Below are 26,057 nucleotides of genomic sequence, written 5' to 3'. Positions count from 1 at the left end.
ATAGTATTACATACATAGTAGTAGTAGTAAATCTAATATATAAAAATGAATATTTGTGTGTTTGTGGGTTTGTGTGTTTGTTTGTTCGTATTTAATGCGCAGCCATACCGTTCATCCGATTGCGATAAAACTTTGTCAACTTATTGCTTGCACTTGCGCAAAGAGTATAGGCTATATTGACATATAAAATTGAATGTCTGTCTGTCTGTATGTCTGTCTGTCTGTCTGTCTGTCACGTATGCGTTCCTATACCATTCATCCGATTGCGATGAAATTTTGGTAAGTGGTTGCATGCACACCTATGAAGGTTTCTGAATTAGAAAAATCATCATTTTCTTCTTCTTCTTCATTCTATTTTTTTTTATTCGTATGGTTCCTATACCATTCATCCGATTTCGATAAAACTTTGTCAACTTATTGCTTGCACTTGCGCAAAGAGTATAGGCTATATTGACATATAAAAATGAATGTCTGTCTGTCTGTCACGTATGCGTTCCTATACCATTCATCCGATTGCAATGAAATTTTGGTATGTGGTTGCATGCACACCTATGAAGGTTTTTGAATTATAAAAACCATCACTTTCTTCTTCTTCTTCATTCTATCTTCTTTTATTCGTATGGTCCCTATACCATTCATCCGATTGCAATGAAACCTTCGTCAGTTGTTGTGGTAACACCCGCAATAGTTTTTAAATTAGTATATATATAAAAATGAATGTCTGTCTGTCTGTATGTCTGTCTGTCTGTCTGTCTGTCTGTCACGTATGCGTTCCTATACCATTCATCCGATTGCGATGAAATTTTGGTATGTGGTTGCATGCACACCTATGAAGGTTTTTGAATTAGAAAAACCATCACCTTCTTCTTCTTCTTCATTCTATCTTTTTTTATTCGTATGGTTCATATACTATTCATCGCATTGCAATGAAATTTTAATAAGTGGTTGTATGCACACCCATGAAGGTTTCTAAATGAGAAAAATCATCATTTTCTTCTTCTTCTTCATTCTATCTTCTTTTATTCGTATGGTCCCTATACCATTCATCCGATTGCAATGAAACCTTCGTCAGTTGTTGTGGTAACACCCGCAATAGTTTTTGAATTAGTATATATATAAAAATGAATGTCTGTCTGTCTGTATGTCTGTCTGTCTGTCTGTCTGTCACGTATGCGTTCCTATACCATTCATCCGATTGCGATGAAATTTTGGTATGTGGTTGCATGCACACCTATGAAGGTTTTTGAATTAGAAAAACCATCACCTTCTTCTTCTTCTTCATTCTATCTTCTTTTGTTCGTATGGTTCATATACTATTCATCCCATTGCAATGAAATTTTAATAAGTGGTTGTATGCACACCCATGAAGGTTTTTGAATGAGAAAAATCATCATTTTCTTCTTCTTCTTCATTCTATTTACTTTTATTCGTATGGTCCCTATACCATTCATCCGATTGCAATGAAACCTTCGTCATTTGTTGTGGTAACACCCGCAATGGTTTTTAAATTAGTATATATATATAAATGAATGTCTGTCTGTCTGTATGTCTGTCTGTCTGTCTGTCTGTCTGTCACGTATGCGTTCCTATACCATTCATCCGATTGCAATGAAATTTTGGTAAGTGGTTGTATGCACACCCATAAAAGTTTCTAAATGAGAAAAATCATCATTTTCTTCTTCTTTTTCATTCTATTTTCTTTTATTCGTATGGTCCCTATACCATTCATCCGATTGCAATGAAACCTTCGTCAGTTGTTGTGGTAACACCCGCAATGGTTTTTGAATTAGTACAAATATCTTCTTCTTCTTCTTCTATTCTATATTCTTCTATTCGTATGCGTTTCTATTCCATTCATCCGATGGCAATAAAATTTTCGTCAGTAATTGTGCCAACACACGCGAAGGTTTCTGAATTAGTACAACCATCTTCTTCTTCTATTCTATCTTCTTCTATTCGTATGCGTTCCTATACCATTCATCCGATTGCAATGAAATTTTGATCAAGTGTTGTGCTCACGCCGCAAAGGTTTTTGAATTGATACAACTATTTTCTTTTTCTTCTATTCTATCTTCTTCTATTTGTATGCGTTCTTATACCATTCATCCGATTGCGATGAAATTTTGACCTGTTGTTGTGAGCACGCCCGCAAAGGGTTCTGAATTAGAACAACCATCTTCTTCTTCTTCTATTCGTATGCGTTCCTATACCATTCATCCGATTGCAATGAAAATTTGATCAAGTGTTGTGTTCACGCCCGCAAAGGTTTCTGAATTGATACAACCATTTTCTTCTTTTTTTTCTTCTATTTTATCTTCTTCTAGTCGTATGCGTTTTTATACCATTCATACAATTGTGATGAAATTTTCACCAGTTGTTGTGCGCAAGCCCAAACTTTGGTGAGTTGTCGTGCGCACGCCTGCGAAGGTTTCTGAATTAGTACAACCATCATCTTCTTCTTCTATTCGAATGCGTACCTACACCATTCATCCGATTGCAATGAAACTTTGGTGAGTTGTCGTGCGCATGCCCACGAAGATTTCTGAATTAGAAAATCATCTTCTACTTCTATTCGTATGCGTTCCTATACCATTCATCCGATTGCAATGACATTTTGATCAAGTGTTGTGCCCTTGCCCGCAAAGGTTTCAGAATTAGTACAATCATCTTTTTCTTCTTCTATTTGTATGCGTTCTTATGCCATTCATCCGATTGTGATGAAATTTTGACCAGTTTTTGTGCGCACGCCCGCGAAGGTTTTTGAATGAGTACAACCATCTTCTTCTATTCGTATGCGTTCCTATACCATTAATCCGATTGCAATGAAACTTTGGTGAGTTGTCATGCGCATGCCCACGAAGATTTCTGAATTAGAAAATCATCTTCTTCTACTATTCGTATGCGTTCCTATACCATTCATCTGATTGCGATGAAACTTTTGTCAGTTGTTGTGCGCACACCTGCGAAGGTTTCTAAATTATTATTATATAAAATACAGTTTGTTGTTTGTTTGTTTGTTCCATCCAATTTTGATTTTTTTTTTACTACATATTAATAACATTAATAACGTTTTCATATTTTGGATTCTATTTTAATTTAGTGTTCTTATGTTTGACCTTTACTCCTATTAGAATTATTTTCATATTGCCATATTATTACACAGATGTTTTAATATTAAAAAAATAATTACCTCTTATTATTTTTCAAATATCTAAGATAAATATAACCACGAAGCGACCCTGTGCGAAGCCGGGTACTTCAGCTAGTAGTATATAAAAATTTTAACACCACTTTACATGGACGTACTGAAATATGACTATATTCTAAAACATTAGAGCGAGAAGCTTAAAGAATACTATTTTATATAATAAAAATACTTTATGCAGTCATAAAAAAATGTTTAAAATAAATATAAAGGATAATAAGGCTTCAAAATTATGTAAATACATTATCTACAACGTTTAAGAAATGTCCAGGATCATGCTTTCAAAATAGCATAAAAGCTCCATTTTGGCGTACGCTGAGCATGTCCCCCCTTATGTATTTTCGTCAATTTTCTTTAAAAAATTTTGAAAAATGTAATTATTTTTTATTAAAGAAACAATAAAACTTACGTTTACAAATTAATGCAATTTGGAAATTCGCCCTAATTTTTTCGTCACTTTCATTTGTATTTATCCATTTATTACAAAAGAATAAAAATTGTATGTACCTACTGACTAAAATTTTTATTTTTCACACACTTCTACATAGTAATGTGTCAATGTTTCAGTCATATTGAATTAGTTCTTAAACAGATAAATACAGCTGATGAATGTGGTTCAAAAATTAACTTTAGCTACATGGTTGTGTATAGGTTAATTGCAAATCTGCATGCATTTCTTTACAGTAGTGGTGATCTATTCTTCGAATGCATATACAGATGGCTACATATTGTATTGTATACACAGTTAATATTGTACGCAGTTGGAAAATGAATCATTCCAACATTACAATAAAGGTCTTTATTGCAATGTTGCGCTTATATCTTTGATATATTCTGCTAACAGGTTCTCTTTGATATATAGATTACGATATTATTATTAATTATGTTTGAAAGAATACTATAAAAGTATAAAGTCACGTCATTTAAATAAATAATCTAATTCAATATTTAGTTAAAAAAATATTTTTTAAATAATTTTTACATAATATATAAATTTCTAAGCCAATAAGGTCATCAAAAAACAAGGAGGTTCGACATTTTTGCCTTAAATCGGTACGTATTTTTAAACGTTTTAGTACCTATGTACCTACCTATATTGATGTAAATAATATTTATTTCCAAATATTATAGTATTATAAACTATATTTTGTTAATACATATGAAAAAATATTTATAAACATTTAAAATGTGAAAAAACAAAAATGAGATCACATTTTTTTTCTAAAACCAACTTAATATAATATTTGCATGGATCATGTTCATATATCAATTCTGTATTTGACCATTAATGAAAAGATAAAAAAAATCCCTAGAGATAATTTTCCGGTATTAGCTTACATCAATCTGGTAGGAAACCATTAAAATACTGTGTTACGTAAAATACATACCTAGATAATATATTTCGATCACCGGACGATTTTAGACTGTTGCGAGTAAAAATCCGACTGTCCCACTGACCTAAGTAGACACATCTTTATATAATAAGGAGGAATAAAATAAGTATATACCTACATTAAGTATATTGTTTTAGAAATAAATTGAATAATATTCTACTAAAAATACATAGGTTGGAATACTCCATAAAATATGCATATTAATAAAAATATTGGTGCTGGTCGAGACCTAACCTAACCGATTTTTTTTAAACGGTACATGTTCAAACACGCGCGTTAACATGATCTTACTCCCTACTTCAGTTTTTGTTTGTTAATTTATGGCTACGGCCGTATGTTTTAGCTTAATGCCAAAAGAAATGGCGTCTTTCAAAAAAACACTACCTTATTCTTAGGTCAATAATTATTATAAAGCAATCATTATTCGTAGGATATTTATCACACTTGAATGGTAAATATTTCACTATAATAATGTCAACATAAATTATACTAATGGTTTTATAAATGCGTTTAAAAATTAATAAATGTAAAAAATCTTAACACCACTGCTACCACTATATTCTAAAACATTAGAGCGAGCGGTTTATAAGAATACTATTTTATGTAATAAAAATACTTTATGCAGTCATCAAATGTTTAAAATAAATATAAAGGATAATAAGGCTTAAAAATTATATAAGTAGATTATCTACAACGTTTAAGGAATGTCCAGGATCATGCTTTGAAAATATAATAAAAGCTCCATTTTGACCTACGCTGAGCATGTCCGCCCTTAAATTAAAAAAAATATAAAGTTTTTTTCTATAAATGTGGTTTGTCCCGTCCTTGGATAACATCATTAATTTTAACTGCAGTAGGAAATACATACATAATAAAGATGCAGAAACATGACACTTAGTCGCAAGTTCATATTACTTGAGTGTCGGGAGTAGGTTAGTTTTCAAAATTTTTCTTTTACATCTAAATCAACATGATATATTATTATGTACATGGAATTTATAAAAATATTTCATCATTCGGTATTCACTACCTACTAATATAAAGATTAATGACAGTCCATTGGGAGTTTCCACGCCTTCTACTCAATTATAGTTTAGAATTTTACAAACTACCTATTTCATTTTTATATTACATCGCTCTTTTTCGAACCCCTTCACACAGAATGGACCATAATTAAATTATGCATTTTTTTAAAATTATTATGCTTAACAAAGATATCGTATAATAACGATCTATGCGCCGGAGGTCTGACACGGCAAGAGATGTGGGCGTGGCACTGGACCAACAGAACTGCCGCGACCTTGTGCCTGCACTATGCTACGATGCTAGAGCATAAAAAGGTACACTAATTAATTAACATAAAACAAGCATACATATTAGTCATTGTGGTTGTTTTTTCATTAGGTAGGCAGGCGTTCTCAAAGTAAATTAGTAAGTAGATACATTAAAATGCAAGCAAACAGCAATGACGTAGAACTTCTAAATATAAATTCTATTTGATTTTAAGTTTTGTAAAATTCCATTTGAGCAATTTTGACTAATCGCTGGATGAATTCCGGTTTGTTCCATTTCCATTTTTTTTATTGTTCAGAGAGCAATTTGAAAGTTGATATTTAAATAAATAAATCACCAATATACCTACATAACTTTAAAAAAGTGTGTTTAATTTGAAAGAATAGCTTGTTTTAAATGAAACTATATTAAATAAAATGCTATTTTCCTGTTTTTTTTTAGATTTTACTCTTTTATCTGATGACAATAAAATAATGGTTCATAATTCACTAAGAAACACTAGATAAACTTTATTTTTAAGATTTTTTCTTGTGTATCCAGTATAAATTTTTTCTTGTTTATCCAATCTTGCAATCGGTTTTTAACTAACTTCCCGACTAGCTAGACATTTGAAACTTTTAGAATATATGTACAAATATATGAACAATGCATTCTTTCAATACTTTTAGCCATCTTTAAACAGAATTGAATTCATTTTCAGTTAATTCTGTTTTGTATAGAAAGTTATTTCGGAAGAAATCCGTAATCCAATCCACTATTATTGGTTGCTAAGGGGGTGGTCCTAGCAACTAAATTATTAATATATACGTGCGTTACTATGGAAATCAATATGAAATGTCAAAATGACATTTCAGTATTCTATATTTATTAATACATAGAATTGTCAAGTTTATATGATTCAACAGAAAATTTAAAAACGTGGTATATAAAAAATTCTTTTTATCTTGTAATTATTATTTTATGGTATTAACTGTCAATTAATGGTGGAAATACATTATATTAATTATAATAAAAAAAATAGTTATGTAGGTAGTCCATAATTCCAACATCATCCATGGCTGACAATCTCCCTTTAAAGCTTCGAAATTTGTGCTGATTATTATTAAATTAAGTAGAATTAGTACCTGCTATTCCTACTACATATTGTGTTTTATTTTAATTAGTTAATAAAAATATTATTTTCGAATGGATCCAATTTTATAATTATTATCTAATAAGAGTTTAATTGTATTATTTATAATGGTAATACCTTAGGGCAGCCTGTCAAAAAATTTTACATGACGGCACATTAGTAGAGGAAAATTTCTTTCGTAACACACCAAATAAAAATCTCCAAAAAAACTATTTTATCAACACGCACATACACACACAGAGAGTTATATATTATAGTAGGTAATATAAATATATAGGTAATACTTTTATCAGTGAAAAGGACGCAATTGGTTTTGAGAAAAAATTGTGTCAAAACGCGGCTCTAAATTACATAAACAAACATATAACTTCTCATATTATGCTATCTCTAATCGTTCCCTTTTTTATTTAATTTTCATCAGCACTGAGAAACATTATTTGCAAAGGTCGATCCATACAGCACGAGAGATTTAATGGCTCAATCGAGGATAAATGGCAGGGTATGGCAAGACACGTATTCACGGAAACAATATTATTGACATATACGAAAGTAACTACATAATACTGTTGAATGGTCCTAAGACTCTTAAGGTGAGGGAAAGATATGATCTCGTGTCGTTCTATGAGTTTTACACTTAGGCCTTGCCCAGGTGGAGCGATTTGACTCGCGCGTAAAAACTCGCGCGTATTCCAGGTACATGTGACCTCATTGAGCCGTCCCCATGTACCCGCGACGTATCGCGGCGAGACACGCGTCGTCTGGACAAGTTCTTATATTGGTGTTACAGCTGAAATAGCCATCGCTTAAAAAAACAATCTGTAAAATTTTATATAATTTTGTATTGGCTAAAGCTTTATAATAATAATATTATTAACAAAAGCACTCCACTAACCTACCGAAACTGTAACAATCAATGTCGAATGGTAAAAGCAATACCTATTCAAACTCAACCCTTGTTATATCAGTCACGTGGATCAGAAGAGCTTGGTGATAAATTAAAACAACGCGCGATAGAACAAAATGGAAAGAGAACAAAAAAAATGTGGATATCGTCAACTCCGTTAACTTTTTTATGCATATTATGTTACGCCGAATGTGCGAAATTGACTATTACATGAAATGGGCAAAATTTTGGCTAGTTCATGTAATAGTCAAGCCTGTTGCCTTATTAATGAATTAGGTAAATTTTCTGCTGAGTACATGAATTCGCCAGGGTATGGAATTCTTGAACTGTCAACATGACAGAAGAAAAAGTAAATTTAATACGGATGGTTTTATTAGTTATAATTGGACATAATATAATATTATTATTATTAGGTTAGGTTAGGTTAGGTTAGGTTAGGTTAGGTTTTGTAATTCTGAGTTAAATTATTCAACTGAATGTCCATTTTGAGGTTAGCTAACAAGTGTCAACAAACTATCACAAACATACAATCGACCATTGCACGATTGATACCCAAGCAGGAATCAAATCGCGAAAATACCTTTCAATAAAATTCTTCCGTTATCATATTATAGTTCAAGATTTTTTTTTGCGCATAGTAAATGGATATGAACGTCATTGTAGTTATTGATTGGTATATTTTTATATTATAATCAATGACATTTGACACATTTGGTTAGTTTGATTAGTTGCAAAAAACACCACCGGAGCGCGATCATCTATTTTGACCATAGATAATATATGTACATTTTGACCAATGCATGAGCATTTGACACGTTTAGTTTAGTTGCAAAAAATACCACCGCAGCGCTACTATCTAATTTGTCCAATGCATGAACTAGGCAGAAAAACTACTGCCGAATTCACGCACTCGCCAGATATTTTGTCTAATTCATGAATAAGGCAACGGGCTTGCATTTTTCATGATTTAGGCAAAATTTTGCACATTTCATGTAATACTCAATTTCGCACATTCAGCGTAACACATATACTGAATTTGAAATAAAACAATGTGGCATTGCCCAAAATGTGAGATAGAACAACCCATGATTCAGCTAGTGTACTATCTGCACGTGAGAGATAGACAACAGGTATAATATCGTAACGTAACATTATTTAATTGTTTTGTGTTTAATATGTTATCAATCATTTACCATTATGTCACATTGGCCATTAGCTAGTTCCATCACTTATGACTTATAACTCTTCTGAGTACCTGATGGCATGATAATTAAGTACTTTTAAATGTATCAACAGTGAGTATTTTTATAATTTCCAACACATTAAATTTTCTACTTACAGTTTATATTATTTGGTATTCGAGAACTACGAGTAACTATATTTTATGTCAATATGCATTTACCATTGGTAAGTATGCATAGTACCTTAAAATGTTAAAAGGCGAATTTCGGGTCGCAAAAAAATTGTCAAATGGAATAATAGTACAAAATTTAAAATAATTCAAATTTAAATTCAAATTCTATCACGTACTCCGTGTCGACTGTATTAATTAAGTATCTAAATTACTAATGTTGGCAATTTTTTTATTAGTTTTTGTAATTTTGATAATTTTTAACCGATATCCATTATCATAAATAAATTATCATTTTTTGTGATGGATACTCATTCGTAACTGAAACTTTATATCTACCCTTACTGGTTATAACACTACGTATACTTAAATAAGTAAAATAATCAATGAAAAAAACCAAAGAAAAAATCATTAATTAAAAAGTATTTAATATAAATGAAGCCTCACTTGAGTTCACTTGAAGATAGTATGTTATCAATTCAATAATATTGTTTAATCATTTTGTGTATACCAAGATGCAATTATTCTTCATTTAGAAATTAACGTCCTTGATAATGGAAAATCGTGCTGATAATAAAGTAATCTATAAAAATGATAATCGTATCAAAAGATTCAGCGTTCTCTTGGTTTTATAAATGATAATTTCGAAACTTGTTTCGGTATCACTACGTATTCACGATATATTATAAGAATAGTTTTACGACACGTATTTTGCTATGCGATGAAGTTGTGCGTAAATTGGTAAGTCATTTTATAAATCTTGTTAATACTGTGTAGTGGGATTAGAAAAATAACTACTTATGTAATATTAGAAAGAGATAGTAGGTAAATAGTAATTGAAAAGAATTGTTATTTATGTTAATATTTATATATAAGAATTTTAAACTATTAATTTTTAAACCTACCTATTTTATTAATGTGTAGGTTCTAAGTCCACGTAAGCCTACTATTTGCATATGTAATAAATTTCCACTGTTAAACATATTTTATAAAAAATACCGGTTTTCAAAAAGTGGACAAAGAAATGTGAATAACAATACTCGATAAATGGACAGGTATGACAGTTCCAGAATAAGTTCAATTAATACTAGGATACATTTTAAATATAAAATAAAACCCATGATAAATACTCCATCGACGATTTTTTTGGCCATTGCATTAGATTAGAGCAATGATACTCAACCTTTTTTTCTTCGGGCCAAATACATATATTTGTAAAGTAACGCGGGCCGCGTCACTACTAGCTAGTGTGACGAAAAAAATCATGAAACCCCTCCTTTTTTACAAAACATTTTTGAGATTTTAAAAATTATGCGTGTTTTTAATTCAATAGCAACACTCTTATACCAGATCTGATGTGGACCATAATGACAATCCTCTTCAGGTGTCACTATCTGTGCGTCAAAGTCGAAACGAATCTCAAGATATACGAAATTCCTGATAATAAATGTGTTTCGGGCCGCACATAAAAGCTTAAATGGCCGCATGCGGCCCGCGGGCCGCAGGTTGAGTATCGCTGGATTAAAGTGACGACTAAATATTATTAATATAATGCATTGTCGCATTAAGGCGAATTCTTCACTGAGCCTTTTTTAAAGAGGCACCTAGCGGAAAAATACGAAGCTTGCAATTTGAGACATTTTTTTGATAATTTACAATTTCAACTGTATTAATGAATAAATATGTATCTGAAAACATTAAAAATAAAAATATTTTTTATTTTAAGTCAAAGACAAACTTACAATTGTAAAAAATGTAATAAAATGTGAATTTGTTCTATCGGTCCGCACCCTATTATTACATATATTTTATGGTCATATTTATTATTAAAATTTAGTTCATTAAGTTTTCTAAGCATCATTTAAGCGATTTTTGACTAATTCATAGTTTTAATATTTTTAATATCTATTTTAAAAAACATCGATTTTTATAAAAAATATAAATGTGTATAACTTGAAATCCTTTTTATTTATATTAATATAAATATTTTATTTATATTTATAAAAATAATTGATTTGATATAAATAAAAAGGATTTCAAGTTATACACATTTATATTTTTTATAAAAATTGATGTTTTTTAAAATAGATATAAAAAATATAAAAAACTATGAATTTGTCAAAAATCGCTTAGGTGATACTTAGAAAACTTAATAAACTAAATTTTAATAATAAATATGACCATAAAATATATGTAATAATAGGGTGCGGACCGATAGAACAAATTCACATTTCATTACATTTTTTACAATTGTAAGTTTGTCTTTGACTTAAAATAAAAAATATTTTTATTTTTAATGTTTTCAGATACATATGTATTCATTAATACAGTTGAAAGTGTAAATTATCAAAAAAATGTCTCAAATTGCAAGCTTCGTATTTTTCCGCTAGGTGCCTCTTTAAAAAAGGCTCAGTGAAGAATTCGCCTTAATAGCAATAATTTGTCCACCGATGTTAATTATATAAATAAAATTATCAAATCAAATTTCAAATCAAATATATTTATTTTACATATAATGAACATAACAAATTATAAATTCAAAGCGTTCACGAGATGACATAAAATAAGTGTTAATATTTTTTTTTTAAAACAGAGAACTGTGAGTTAATAATACAATAAGTGATAAAATAAGAAATAAAATAAGAAAAGAAATAAAATAAAATAACAAAAATAACAAAATAAAAGTAGATGGAAGCACACAGAGTGAACTTTGAAAGACCCTATCTTAAAAACTTATAAAACAACGTCCACCTAAATTCACCCTCGCGTAAGTGGAATATATCAATATCCGAAGCGATTTCATTAAACATGGTTATTGCCCTCCCAATTGGCATTACTAATGGCAGGTTAGTTCTGCACCATGGGAGAACAAACAACGGATGCCCTCGATTCCTAAGGTAATTATCAGAGGCACACAAGCGAACACCACCAAGAATGGGTTCACATTTATGCCGCGTATAAGTCTGAAAAAATATGTAGCTAAATAAAGATCCCTTCTAAATTTTAAGCTACAGTATGTAAGCATCCCTAAGAGAAAATCAGACGGATAGAGCCACGGATAATATCCATACAGCCGAAAGTAAAGGAGTCTCAAAAATTTCTTTTGTACTCTCTCCACCATAAGGCCGTACTTCAACTGATGCGGGGCGCAAACGATAGACCCACTCTCAAGTCTGCTTCTAACTAAGGAGTTATAGAGAATTTTTAGTATCGTAATATCCGAAAAGACCCGGGAAGTACGCAAGACAAAACCCAACATCTTTAGCGCACAAAACCGTACAAAACTTGATAGTTTCACGAATTGACAAAGGGACTTCCGGAAAGCTTTTTTAGGCTGTCTTATATGAAATATTATAATAATATAAGACACGTTAACTTTCATACAAAATAGCATGTACGATTTCCCATGCGAATAAAATGTACATGATTAAATTAAAAGATTATTAAGATCTGCGGCTCTCGAATTTCTTATCGTTTATTCAATAAATTAATGAACTGATGAGTCCATTCGCGGCTATTGTGGTTCAATTGGTCACTAAGGTATAATAAAACTTCCGTTACCCAACATGAAACTCTCCCACAATAATTAATTAACTTATACAATCGAGGGACTATATACACAACGTGTAGGTAGAAGTTAATGTTATTTTTTTCGCATTCCTATAATACTGTCCGTGGCTTTTCCCGACTGTTTATTTGGCTACATATTTTCCATATTTATGAAGTCACGCTGTCGAGGGTCTAATATAATGTGATGATTTCTGACGAAGGGGGAGGGGGGGTCAGAGAAAATGTGACGTCATGTATATCGTCGATCAGTGATTTAAGAATACATATTAAAAAATATATATCTGTTTTTTAACGTTTAGGGGGTGTCAAAAATGTGACGTAATATATAGACAGGGTGGTAAAAGTTTATGTGATGAAATATGAGGATGGGGGGTTAAGAAATCGCTAAAAGATTGTTACGTCATGTATGGATGGCCCCTTATACATGGTGCAAATGCCATGTCGAGTGTTAATATCTGTATTTTCGATAATTATTACCCACTGCCCACGATGACCGCGTGGCGTAAGCGCCAGCCTATGACGTGGTGGGTCCCAGGTTCAAATTTTCGGGAGTACACATGTTGTTTTTCAATTTGTGTATGAGTCAGAGTATAGAGCTAGGTACTAGTTTGAGCAAGTGGCTAACATCCATTTCTTGTAAAAAAAAAAAAAAAACCTCCACTCTGTGTAGGCCCATTTGATTTTATTAGGATCGGACATGGTATCTGGAGATATATATTATATATATCTGGAGCATCAGTTGTTTGTTCTCCCATGTTGGATACTAATGAACCATTGGTTGTGCTAATTGGTGGATCAATAGCTGTACTTATACTGTTTTTTTTATATATTTTTTTTATATTTATATTATCTCAATGCTTTCATTGTGCTGCACATTTTTCTTGTGAATGTACTGAACTTATATTGAATGTATATGTATATATTGTAGAAATTATGTATATGCAAGTAGATGGGAATTAATTTATATAGATATACTTATGATAAAAAATGTTCGTTATCCTTAAAAAGCTGTGGTTTTTCGTGATTATGTATAAGTAATTTTGTTCAATACATCATTCATAGTAAGTAAATAATTATTAGCATACAAAAAATAGTTCATACTTTTCAATAAGAAGAACCCCTTTTTAAAGAATAGTTTCTAAACAAAATGCAGAAAATTATATTAAAACAAAACACATATAACTCACATTTTTATTATAATATTATGTAGCCTTCCTTATCCCTATATAATTTTATTATAACGGTTTTTTTAGCCTTTGCATAACCTCAAAATATTGTTATATTTAATACATTTTTTAAATTGCGTGTAATTACTACTAATACTAAAAAAATGTGTCTAAAAACATTAGCAATTTAGGTTTTAATCCGATAAAAAATAGATAAGTGAATTATGTCACCCTGTACTTACCTAGATCAACATCAAATTTGACAGGGTCTATACTTTATGTCGATATCATAAACAAAAATTACTTTTACATGCTACGTTCTTGTGAGATATGATTTAAGAAGCCAAAGATAGTATAGTATACGTATTTGCCTGGTTATCGCACTATCGCCTGGTTATATCACTTGTATAATATTAATTGAGTAATAAATAAATAGATACATAATATATGTAAAAATACATTTTTAGAATATATTAAAGTAAGTACATCATTTTGTCGCATATACTTTACTAGTGTTTAAACATACACAAGTTTTTCAAAACATAAATAGTGATCAAATGATAAAATGTTTGTAGATTGACGTCTCATAACAACGATCAAAATTATATGATTAGTTATTTTTAGTTTTAACCTTATACATAATAAAACAATATGATAAGGTACAGAACGGAATATCAGTCATGTTTCTTTGACGCAGGTAATGGCTCCAAGTGTCATTCGCACACTAGACATCGTGGGTTCTCCATCTCGCTATATCGTAAGCAGTATCCGCTATATAATAATATGAGAAACGAATTATATTCTTCTTTATAAAACAATGTTTCAAAAATAAAATAATAATATGAATGTCGAATTAAAATAATAATATGACAGAACTCATAGACAATCGATGCCGTCTAACAGACAACACTCATTCAGAATCGTGTTTACATTCTAGTTTTTCAAATTGAAGTGAAGTTTGTTTTCATTAAAATTCATAGTGAAATATTAAAATAATACTATTTAATGTAAATGGATATAAGGTACTATATCGTTTTTTAGTCTGCGGTTGCAAGGCCATGTATATTTTATGCAAAAAATATAATATACAAACAGAAGGTTGTGTTGATTACAAATGAATTTGTACTACTTTTTATTTAAGTTATAATAAAGTTTACTTGGAACTGAGTGTCAACGACGAAAAAATATATTCAAGACAAGGAAGTTTTAACCGGTGAGTGTTTTTTTAATTCCCTATAAAGGTACTATATACTTATTTTAAAACAAAAACATTGGTATTGTTTTAAACACCTAATGGAAACAACAATAATTAATTAAGCTAATTATTCATTGAATGAATTATTTTATTGCCTTTCTATAATATTTCAATACAAATGTCCATGCCTTTTGTATTCCGCCGTGGATGGAAAACATGTTCAAATATAGGTACTTACAAATAATTATGTGACTGTCCAAATTACATTTAATTTGATAGCAGCATGTATGGACGAGCATTGAGTTTCAACACTTTTAAGCAATTGACAAAATACTTACGTACATCTTTGTAGCGGCAGAGGTTTACAAGCCATTCTCTAATTTAAATTATAACATATTATACATATTGGTATATGAACTATTAATTATTATTGTCATTGGCATTACAACCCAGCGTTGGTGCTGGTTGTCTCCATGTGGAAACAGCTCCACTGTTACAAGTTTAATCCGCGACCTCAACTGGTCAATGCTGCATATTTTCTACATTGTCATACCATACCAGTTTATGTCTCCCGATCCTCAATTTCATTTTAAGTGTATTAAAGTGAAGTAAATTTGATAATTGGGTATCGTCAAGAATATGATATTTTCAATAGTTGCGTCTGTATCATAATTTATTACTATGCATTAAAGTTAGTTTAAGGCTTGACCTTTATTAAGCCATAAACTAAAATTAGCTTCAAAGGCTTGGTATATGGCGACTGGCTGTCAAATTTATATTTTATTAATCTGTTCTGTGTTACAGTACAGTAGGTACTTTCCAATCAGCAAGTTAGTATGAAATTTTTGTAAAACATTAACACAAACTAAAAAAATATTTAGATTGTTGTTTTTATTTAATAAAACGCAATTTTTTTGAAGTAATTATTCCACTTTTAATCAAGAGATTAGGACCGGTTTCGTCCGCCTCAGAGGGACATTTTCAGCCAAAATAAAAAAAAATATTTAGAGCCATTTTTAAATACAAATAATTGCATAAAATCAGTCATACCTATATAAAATTCACATAAAATAATATTGTCATGTTTTTTTACAGTTCAATAATCATTTTACCATAATGCCACCTTCTCCTGTGGTATTTTGTGTTGTTCAACTATATGTTGAATGTTGAACAAGAAATAGAAAAGAATGTCGTAATCAAGATGACGTCCAATGAAACAAACATATTTGACGTACCGATGCGAGTTGTTATCACCTTGGTTACTCTAGAGCAGGGGTGCCCAACCCAAATCGTTTGGTGGGCCAAAAAAATATTACTGAGCTTATAGGTGGGCCACACATAAAAGAAAACAAAGAACTTATTCAAAATATTTTATGACCTTATAATTAATGTGACACTTATTTTTGTAAGTATATTGTTTGATATCTTCTTCATATTGACTGGTGATTTAGCCGACGCGCATCGCAGTTGATTGGTCGTGTTTTCATCTAGCAACCTGCAGCGTTACTTCGTTTTTACATTTAATTTCGAAAAGAACGATTAGCAGTAATATGTAGCCATAAATTCTGCTGTAATGCACATTGACAGTCGTTTTCATTTTCGAAATTTATCTTCGAAGGTATATTAATTCTGATAAAACTCAAGATTATTCCCTTCGAAAATGCACTTTAACTCTATGCTTGATTGCAGTTCTATTAGTTCCATTTGTAAATTTAGAGACGCTTATTCTACCCCCACGTTAAATGAAGTTAAGAATATTTTTAACATTTCCTCATACTTTTGCATAAATGCGAATCTGGTATCGAATTTTTTAGTTAATTTTGTGACTTTATTAGAATATTTAAAAAAATCTTTACGGTCACTATTAAGTACGGAGTGTGTGGAGCCGGCATAAGCATAAAAACGGGTACTAACAAGCAGCACAACAAGAATGTTCTAATTTCATAAAATAATTATAATATAAATGTGGTAAATTTACGAGATTTTTTTTTTATTGTATGAATACCAAAATGCAAAATATAGAAAGCTGAAAACTTTAATTGGGCCTTGGGCCGCAAAAAGTCTTCATTTGGGAGGCGGGTTGGCCATGCCTGCTCTAAAGTCTAGGCATCTTGCTGTAAAGTTGACTCGAATGATCATTTAAAATTGAACCGACAAAAGTAGAAAGGACCTCAATATGATTCCCACTTATCAATTGACTTTCAACTGTCATTCAACATATAAGTTGAACGACAAAAATCACCAAGTGAGAACGCAATATAACTATTCATCATGATACCTGTTATTTTGAATATAACCAAGAAAATTCATTATCAAAAATCAAACAAATAAATAAATACAAGATTTTTTTTTATTTCATAGTACAATAAACATTAATGCGATCATATTGTAATCTTTATTGAGAGTGATTAATAATGTATTTTACTGGATGAGCGATTGCTGCTCTACATCAATATAAATAAGTATGTACTTTTGAAGGATTTTTTGAATAACAAATAACACATTTTTTATTGATTAGGTACAAAAAATATTCTTGAATTATTTGATAACATCATAAATAATTTATAATGAATATGATTAATATTGCGTAACACACATACTATAAAAAGTACGTTAAAACATTGCAATTATTACAAAACTACTTCAGAAAAAATGATATAAAAACTCATAATTAATAAATACTAGATACCTTGTGGTAATTGAGATGTTTCATCACAATATTTTTTCACACAAAAATAATCAAAATATATTGTTACTCTGACATTATTGAGTTAATATCTAGCATTCTAGCATATCTGTGGAAAATTACACAACAACCAATTGCGTCATTCTACCCTTGAAAGAGGTAAATCGATTTTGGATTGCGTAAATTTGATTCGAAAAAACATCTTTCCCGCCTTATGTCATAATATACTATACAGAGTACCTAATCGTATAATAAAAAAAAACTAATAAACTGAGAAAACAAAATACTAAGAATACATTGGTTTGTTGATACTGTTAATAGATACACAACATTGCATTTTGTACATAAGTAATAGTTGTATTCATATTAAATGTCATTGTAATTTTTCAATAATTTATCAAGTTTTTGGTGATTAAATAATTAACATATGTATTGTTTTTTAAAGTCGTTTTAAATAAATTGCTAACAAATGGTGGTAATATCAGAAACAGCCATTCTTATCCGAATAGCCATTAAACATGTTTGTTAAATCTTAGGTAGAAACAATAATATATTCTATAATAATATGTATGTATAACTACTTAGATACATCAGTATTTTTGGTCCAAAATTAATATAGAGTGTAGACTGGTAGATACACACAGTATGACGGTATCATAATAAACTACCCACGAGAATGTGTTGTCAACCATTCCAGATATACAGGCATAGATTGATTAATATATATTGTTAATACTTATTACCACTTACAAATTCCATAATAATGATACTACGTGATACGATTATATTCAAAAAAACTTCCTAATGTTACTTATATAATATATCCATAATATTTAATAAAGCTCGCGTTGTAGGTAAAATATAGTATCACATGTTCAATAACTATGTATTAAGATTACTCTAACTAAACGTATATGCATTACGTAAATAACAACCTGGAGAGTTTTAAGAAAGTGTAAAAAATAGATAACCGTATCAATTAAAAATTCTTACGCAGGTTTTTTTAAATATTGACGTAGATATCTATGTGCATTCGTCGAATATGCATAAATGAAAGCATTACTCATTTTCACTAAATGGATATAATGTTATAGCAATGCAGGCCATGAATAATCAGTCCATTAAAAATGGATTATAATTAATTATTGTTGCACAAAACTCTCATTTTAATACAATACTCTCAGCAGTCTAAGACCCGTTTCGCACGGGACACCTGTAGCAAGCCACCGGCGTGGCGAGATTCCGCATTTACATTGATAAATGAACGCACCCATTCAGTTATGTGTAAATGCGGAATCTGGCCATTCCAGTGGCGCCACACACGTATCCCGTGTAAAATGGGTCTTACGATAAATTGTTAAGCCACTATTTGTGATCGACAAACAAATATTTAACCAGTGTTAAAATATAGTATTTTGGAAACTGATTTATGTCGAACACCTAAATCTAAAGCAAGGTTCGCAGACCTCTAGATACTCGTCCGCTAAAATATTGAGTTATAACAAGATAACATCACAATTTAAGGAGAAACACTGTTATAAAATATAATATAGAATATTAGTTACAATATATACATAGGTACATTTAATAATATAGGTATTCATTCACTGGAGACAGCATTGAAATATCCACATAAATAAGACAACTAACAGTCACCAATACAAAAACAACCATATTGTCAAAAAACAACTCTGTGTGTGTGTGAAAGTAAAAAGGAGAAGAAATGCATGATGGCCACCCTTCAATATGTATTACTCTTGTAATCAATCACTCATGCAATATTTAATATTATTATAACTTAGCTGTGGCATTTGTGAATAAAAACTACAAATATTGTTTCAGCACACTTTGTTTTTTAAAGTTTCATTCTTACAAAAAATATAAAGAATATCACAGTTTGTTGCTGAAATGCAATACCGTGCAATTAAGGGTTGAAGAAACAGTTGTCACTATAAGCACTGGCAGATTCTCAATCCACACCAGTGCGTTTTCATCAGCTTGGCCGATGGCATAAAGTCCCTTAAGGCAGGCATGCATAGCCGTCTAACATGTCAAAACTGTCTATCTCGCTCTAAAAGTTAACACAGGTAAGAGACGTGCTGTTAAATTATAGCACTTTTTGACAGTTCGGACGGTTAACTTATTGTAACAATAATTAATTATTCACATCAATACATAAAATATGATAAACTACCCTCGATTGCCGCCGATAGCAGCTTTGTATATAGAACAGATGCGCTAAGCTTGTAATTAATGATAAATTTAATTAGTCGCAAAATTATTCATTTAAATATTATTATACAAAATAGTTTCATTAAATTTTATTATGCAATAGATTAATTAAATAAATGTTTGACGTATATTCATCATTTTTCTAGAAATTCTGCCTTGGATAAGTCCAATTTAAATTCAAAATAATTGGGTCGACCTTTCTACGTAGAAAAAGTAAATCTCTTCAATGGATTAACTTGAAATAAATACAGTTGTTTTCGTCATAAATATTATTAAATTAATAAGTTAGTACTTATATTATTAAACAGACCTGTGCAACAATATTTTGAATCTAATAATCCTGATGACAATAATAAGTCATTGAATATTTTCATGAGTCATGGACCCTCAAATTTTCTAATCCTAGTGTTAAAATATAATATTGGTACTTATGTCATATTTTTTGTATGCACAAGTACTTGATTGGAACAAAGTATTTTAAATAAATAAGTAAATTTTATCTCTGTTATATAATATACTTTTTTTCTCTGTTATATAAATTGCATAGACACTTGTTTTCATAACAAACATCTTAAAAATACGACAATATTCGAGAAATACATAATATGTTTATCAGAATATTAAGTATTTTTTCACATACACATTTTTTTTATATATATTTATTTATGCATGCAATTCTAAGAGGTTCTTTTATAATATAGCGCAAACAAAATATCATAAGTTAGCATTGATATATTGAAGATATAAGAGCGGTTATTGTTTGATTTTTAATACCTATTTTAATAACATTTATCTATTAATAAACTATTTTTTATTTTTGTTTCATTTCGAAATTAGCTCGCTAAAACATAAACTATTGCACTTTCTGAGACTATTAACAATTAAAATGTCATTCCGCAAGACGTCCGTCTATCGTCTGTCAGATTCATCATTCGGAATTTTTAACAGCCGTACCTTTATACCACCTTCGTCACTTATATACGAGTAGGTACAGCCTTAAGAGATTAAAAACAAAGTTGTGAATATATCGCTACCTGAAAGCAACAGTGGGACAAAACGAAAAAAGTCGATTTTGAAATAAGGAGGTATGCCAATCAATTGATGATACCTACACAATGAATCGCTGAAATGAAAAATATGTAATAGCCCATATAAAAGAAAAAATACCACGGTTGCGTGTATTATAATCCTGTAACTTCAAAGCGGATAAACAGTGAATAACTGAAATAATCCACTGTTTATAATGGTATAAGTACACACAATTCTACCATTATCATCTAAATTATAAACTGCAGAAAAATAAAATAAACATCTTAACTAATTATTTCATTTGTATGACATAAACATTAATGTTCAATTACCACGAAACTAGTATTTTTTATATATCCCACTGTTGCTTTTAGGCAGCGATATGTCCTAATAATAATAAGTCCCACATCACACCAGATTTTCTCCCATATGGAACAGTACCAGGCAGCTAGTATAATAATACAATTATTATTGAGACCAAGATCAAGTATTTTTAATGATGAATAATTTTATAGTAAGACATCTCCGTTCCATTTTTGTGTTTTTGTATCCCCAATTTTCCGAACTTAATCTCACTTGATCGGATTAAAAATACTATTTTTCGTTAACCTTGAATCAATAGAATATATTATTTCCTGTAATAGACTTTATACATTTGAATAATAAAAAAACACAAAAATTTGATATGAAAATCTAGAGTAGAGTGTATTATGTTTTATAACTATGCACGTTTTTGTACCTTTTACTACACTGATACTCCTCTTTCCCTGATTACCTTACATAAAATCCGATCAAATGGCATTCACTTGTATTATTATATGTAGTGATAAGAAAATAAATAGATAATAAATATAACAAACTATATTTTTAGAATATATTACATCATTTTAATTCTAGACCCGGGAGTGCAAAGTTATGAAGAATATACTCTACTTATTACTTAGCATTGGTTGGACAGGAATGATGAACCTATGCCACGCGTGTCAGTAGGTTTCATTTTTGTGTGATTTTTGTATAATACGCAGGCAAAGTTTGAATTATGTATGCAAAAGCTTGGTAGCTTTTTATAACTAATTACTAGTGAATTTTTAAATTTTTATTTGAAATGCATGCAAATTCAAAATAATCTTATGACATAATTTGAATGTTACTACGCCATAGGTTTATTCAATTAATTAATTATCAAATCGCTATGTTGACTATCGTTATGTAAACATAATATGACTGTGAATATCTATTTTCGTATCTATAATTCTCATATAAACTACGTCTTCAACTATACATACATTGATATCAGACAAAGAACATGTTACTAAATTGAAAAAAAATATATTTATAATATTGTCAATATATTCAATTATATTCAAAATCACTACATATTTTTTCAAGATTTTTTTATAAACACAGACTCACGTGTAGGAAAAGGTTCGCTATCCCTGTTATAGAACTTAGAATAGCGTGACTTATAAAAAACAAAATGATTTTTATATTAATAATATCAATGTATTCCTCATGACTGAAGATCGCGAGAACCCTAAAATAATACATTCTAATGAATAATTATATGTTTCACTATTCATAATAGTTGTCTCTTATTTAGGATACACCGTATATTACCTGTATATTTATTATTTTTGTCGCTGCTTGCTTAGACTGAGTAAAATGTTCCTTACCACATTCTTGTGGTATACAGCCTTTTGGAATACTATACGAAGTCAACAAATTTGTTGACATTGATATTGAAATACGACATTTAATGACAATTAGGTTATAAGAATTATCTATAAAAGGACGAGATGAAAATGAAATTATCATAGTTACAAACTGTACTCCATAGATAGACAATACCACACTGACTCAAGTGTTTATAAATATTTATTCTGATTTAATTTTGATTTTTAGGTTGATATCATCTTTTTCTTGTCATAATCATTATAAAAGTGGTTCAAGTGAATGTAATAATTATTATTACCTACTAATTTATTCATTGCACATTTATTTTATTTAAATAATTTATAAATTTATTCTGAAAATTATATCGGATTTTAAATTTAATATACCTAGTTTAACTAACTTAAAGTGTGTGATAAATATACAAAGTGAGTATTTTTCTGTATTTAATAACTTATGTGATTTTATATTTACTAATAATTAGTAGGTACTATAAGGTTTTTTTACTTAGTGGAGTTTGAATTTAAATTATAATTTACGATAGTTCTGTACCTACGCACTTATTTTATGTGAATCAGTTTTAGCAAACCAGGCTTCAAATTTCAGTATTTCTAGCCATATGCATATCCAACTATAATACTATCAGTATATCAGTTGTATATTATACATTCCGTGGGTATATACATTCGGCCTAAAAATGAAACCTGGATCGGTACAACCCACAACAATTAGAATTTAACAAATCGATACCCCAGTTCAATAGGGGAACAACTCATAAAACCTTGTTCTAAGATAATGGCGTTTGAATTTTTTGCAGTAATTCCATTTTTAATTTTAAAGCCTTGATTTTGTTAAAAGTGTGTTTTTCATATTTAATTTAGTGGAATTCATCAATGCACAATGAAATTGTACATTTTAATAAGGAATTAACCAATAAATTTGATTATATTATAATGGAATTACTGATTAATCTCAGAAAGGGTTATTCGATCTTATGCCACATTGAAGACATTTTTGACTATTTTTTTGCTGAATTATAAAGAGAAGACTTTTCTACATCGAATGGCATTCTTAACTCAAAACCTTTAAATTTTGAGTTGTTCCCCTATTGAACTGTGGTATCGAAATATACTTAATATATTACATAGGTAGATTGCTAAGTTATACATTATTGCACTCCATGTAGGCAACAGAAACTCGTTTCACGTCCGTAAATGCAATAATAATTAATATAATTGGACTTCACTGAATTAACATATCGATGCATTTCACGGTGAGGGTCGGATGTCAGACTGGCAAAGGTTAAAGACACCTTTCTTAGGGTATTACTTATTTTTAGAATAACACCAATCTCATTAACCTATTTTGGGCTAATATTCACAAACTATCTTATTTAAAGAACAAATCGCTGTTTTGTCATTGTTTGCACAATAAGGTGATACTAACAAGGATAGGAACTAGGTAGGATAAATACAAATCCTATTGAAACCATTTTTTGTCCCTAATTTTCGAACAAAATAGTATAATGATAATTTTTAACGTCAAATATAGGTTATCCATAACCATTAAATTAAAAAAAAAAAAAAACCTTTATATACTAGTTAGTAGTTTGTATTCATATACATTTGTTGTGATATTTTATTTTTACCATTATGTATGCATATTACCTAATTCAAGAAAATAATCAATTATAGTGAATGAGAAAAGACTTTTTTTGCATTTGCCACAAATGTTGACACATTAAAATCGCTTTTCTTATCTAAAAATCAACTCCAAATAATCAGCTTTACGCCAGTTTTATACTTCATAACATAGTCGCTCCCAACCTTTCTCTAATGCCAGACCATACCAGACGCAAATAAGATATTTATAAATGTCTTGTTGATGTGGAAAATTCCAATGTTATATTATAGTTGATAAGTGTGAAAATTGATGTTTGTAGTTTAAAGTTATATTTAAAACTATAGGTATTAAATAATAGCGCCGCAGGAGAACTATTTTAATCACAGTTATTTATAACGTATTACAAATTATTAATACCCAACTAAAGAGGAAAAGCTTTAGTTTGTGACAATTGATTAGTAAACCAATTGTTTTTATAATGATTAACTACTCGTGTTTTAACTAATCATTCATCACCATCAAATAAAATTTTCAAAAACCTAAGTGAGAATAATATAGTATTGTCCAAGAGTTTGAACTTCATTTACATGTATCATTCACCTGTATTTCACATTGGTCTTATTTGGATAGACAAGTCCGGATATACGTATGCAGTTGGCCGAATCACAGTTCATCGTGGTATGTTGCATCGGAAATAAATAGCTGTATAGTATTGAGATAAAATTCATGTTTATATAAAACACTGACAAAATACGAAATAAAAATCAACGGAATATAAGGGAAAGACAGAAGAAAATGTGTATATAAGTAAATTAGAAAAACAACCATATCGTATAATTTATAATAAAATATATGATACCAATCAATTTCAAATTAATGTTGCAATTAAAATCCTCACCTCGAACTCCTCGAACAACGAATATTTTTTATCTCAATGCTATACGGTCATCTGTTTCCGGTAAGACAGTTCATGATGAACTGAACCGCGGCGAAATGTAATACGTACAATTTATATATAACCGATAATACTAGGAATATAATATACAGACTCGTTTTAGGGTACAATAACGTATAACGTAATGTATACGAGTATGTAGGTACATTTATATAGTAATATAGTTTATGACGTCATATCAGTCAATAAAATTCCTCTCGTGTAGAAGATGAGTAGTCCTTAGCGACTAAAATTGATTTATATTATTAAGTATTTGAATTCGAGAATGCCTGATAGACTCCCACATATAAAAGAAATGTATAACTATATACCAGTCTTCACACAGTATGCCAAGAAAAGAACATATTATATTATAAAACAATATAACTTGTCAAGAAATGATGCCTATTATTGGAATAAAGAACGTGTCGTATATAAATATGTAATAACAACAGATCTTCTTAATTGTGACTCCATTAATGAACTCCCCTAATTATATCTCCAAAGATCTCTTTCACTGTTTAGATAGTTGAAGATATAGAAAGACTTGTAGCGTCCTTAATCATCTCAAACCACCGAGACTATCGCCATAACTTCATTTATATAGACGTAGACAGCTGTAATATTTTATTTGTATGGTTTGGATAAAATTCATCATCATCGGTCGGGGTA

The 26,057-nt window shown here is 29.9% G+C and overlaps 1 protein-coding gene across 1 annotated transcript in view; it reads left to right on the top strand.

Annotated features, from left to right (window-relative positions):
- The first annotated feature begins 14,730 nt into the window (after positions 1-14,730).
- The window catches only part of LOC147078437 (protein peste-like), a 50,480-nt gene continuing 39,153 nt past the window's right edge, over positions 14,731-26,057 (top strand). The window contains exon 1 of the mRNA XM_085959610.1: positions 14,731-15,228. The gene's annotated coding sequence lies outside the window, so the exon portion shown is untranslated. The remainder of the gene's footprint in view (positions 15,229-26,057) is intronic.

Source organism: Rhyacophila brunnea, unplaced genomic scaffold, assembly GCF_057557595.1.
Source record: "Rhyacophila brunnea isolate RB1 unplaced genomic scaffold, BYU_Rbru_1.0 scaffold_11, whole genome shotgun sequence".
NCBI classification, from domain to species: Eukaryota; Metazoa; Arthropoda; class Insecta; order Trichoptera; family Rhyacophilidae; genus Rhyacophila; species Rhyacophila brunnea.
The sequence above is the reverse complement of the archived record's forward strand: the minus strand, read 5'-3'. Positions and strand labels throughout refer to the sequence as shown.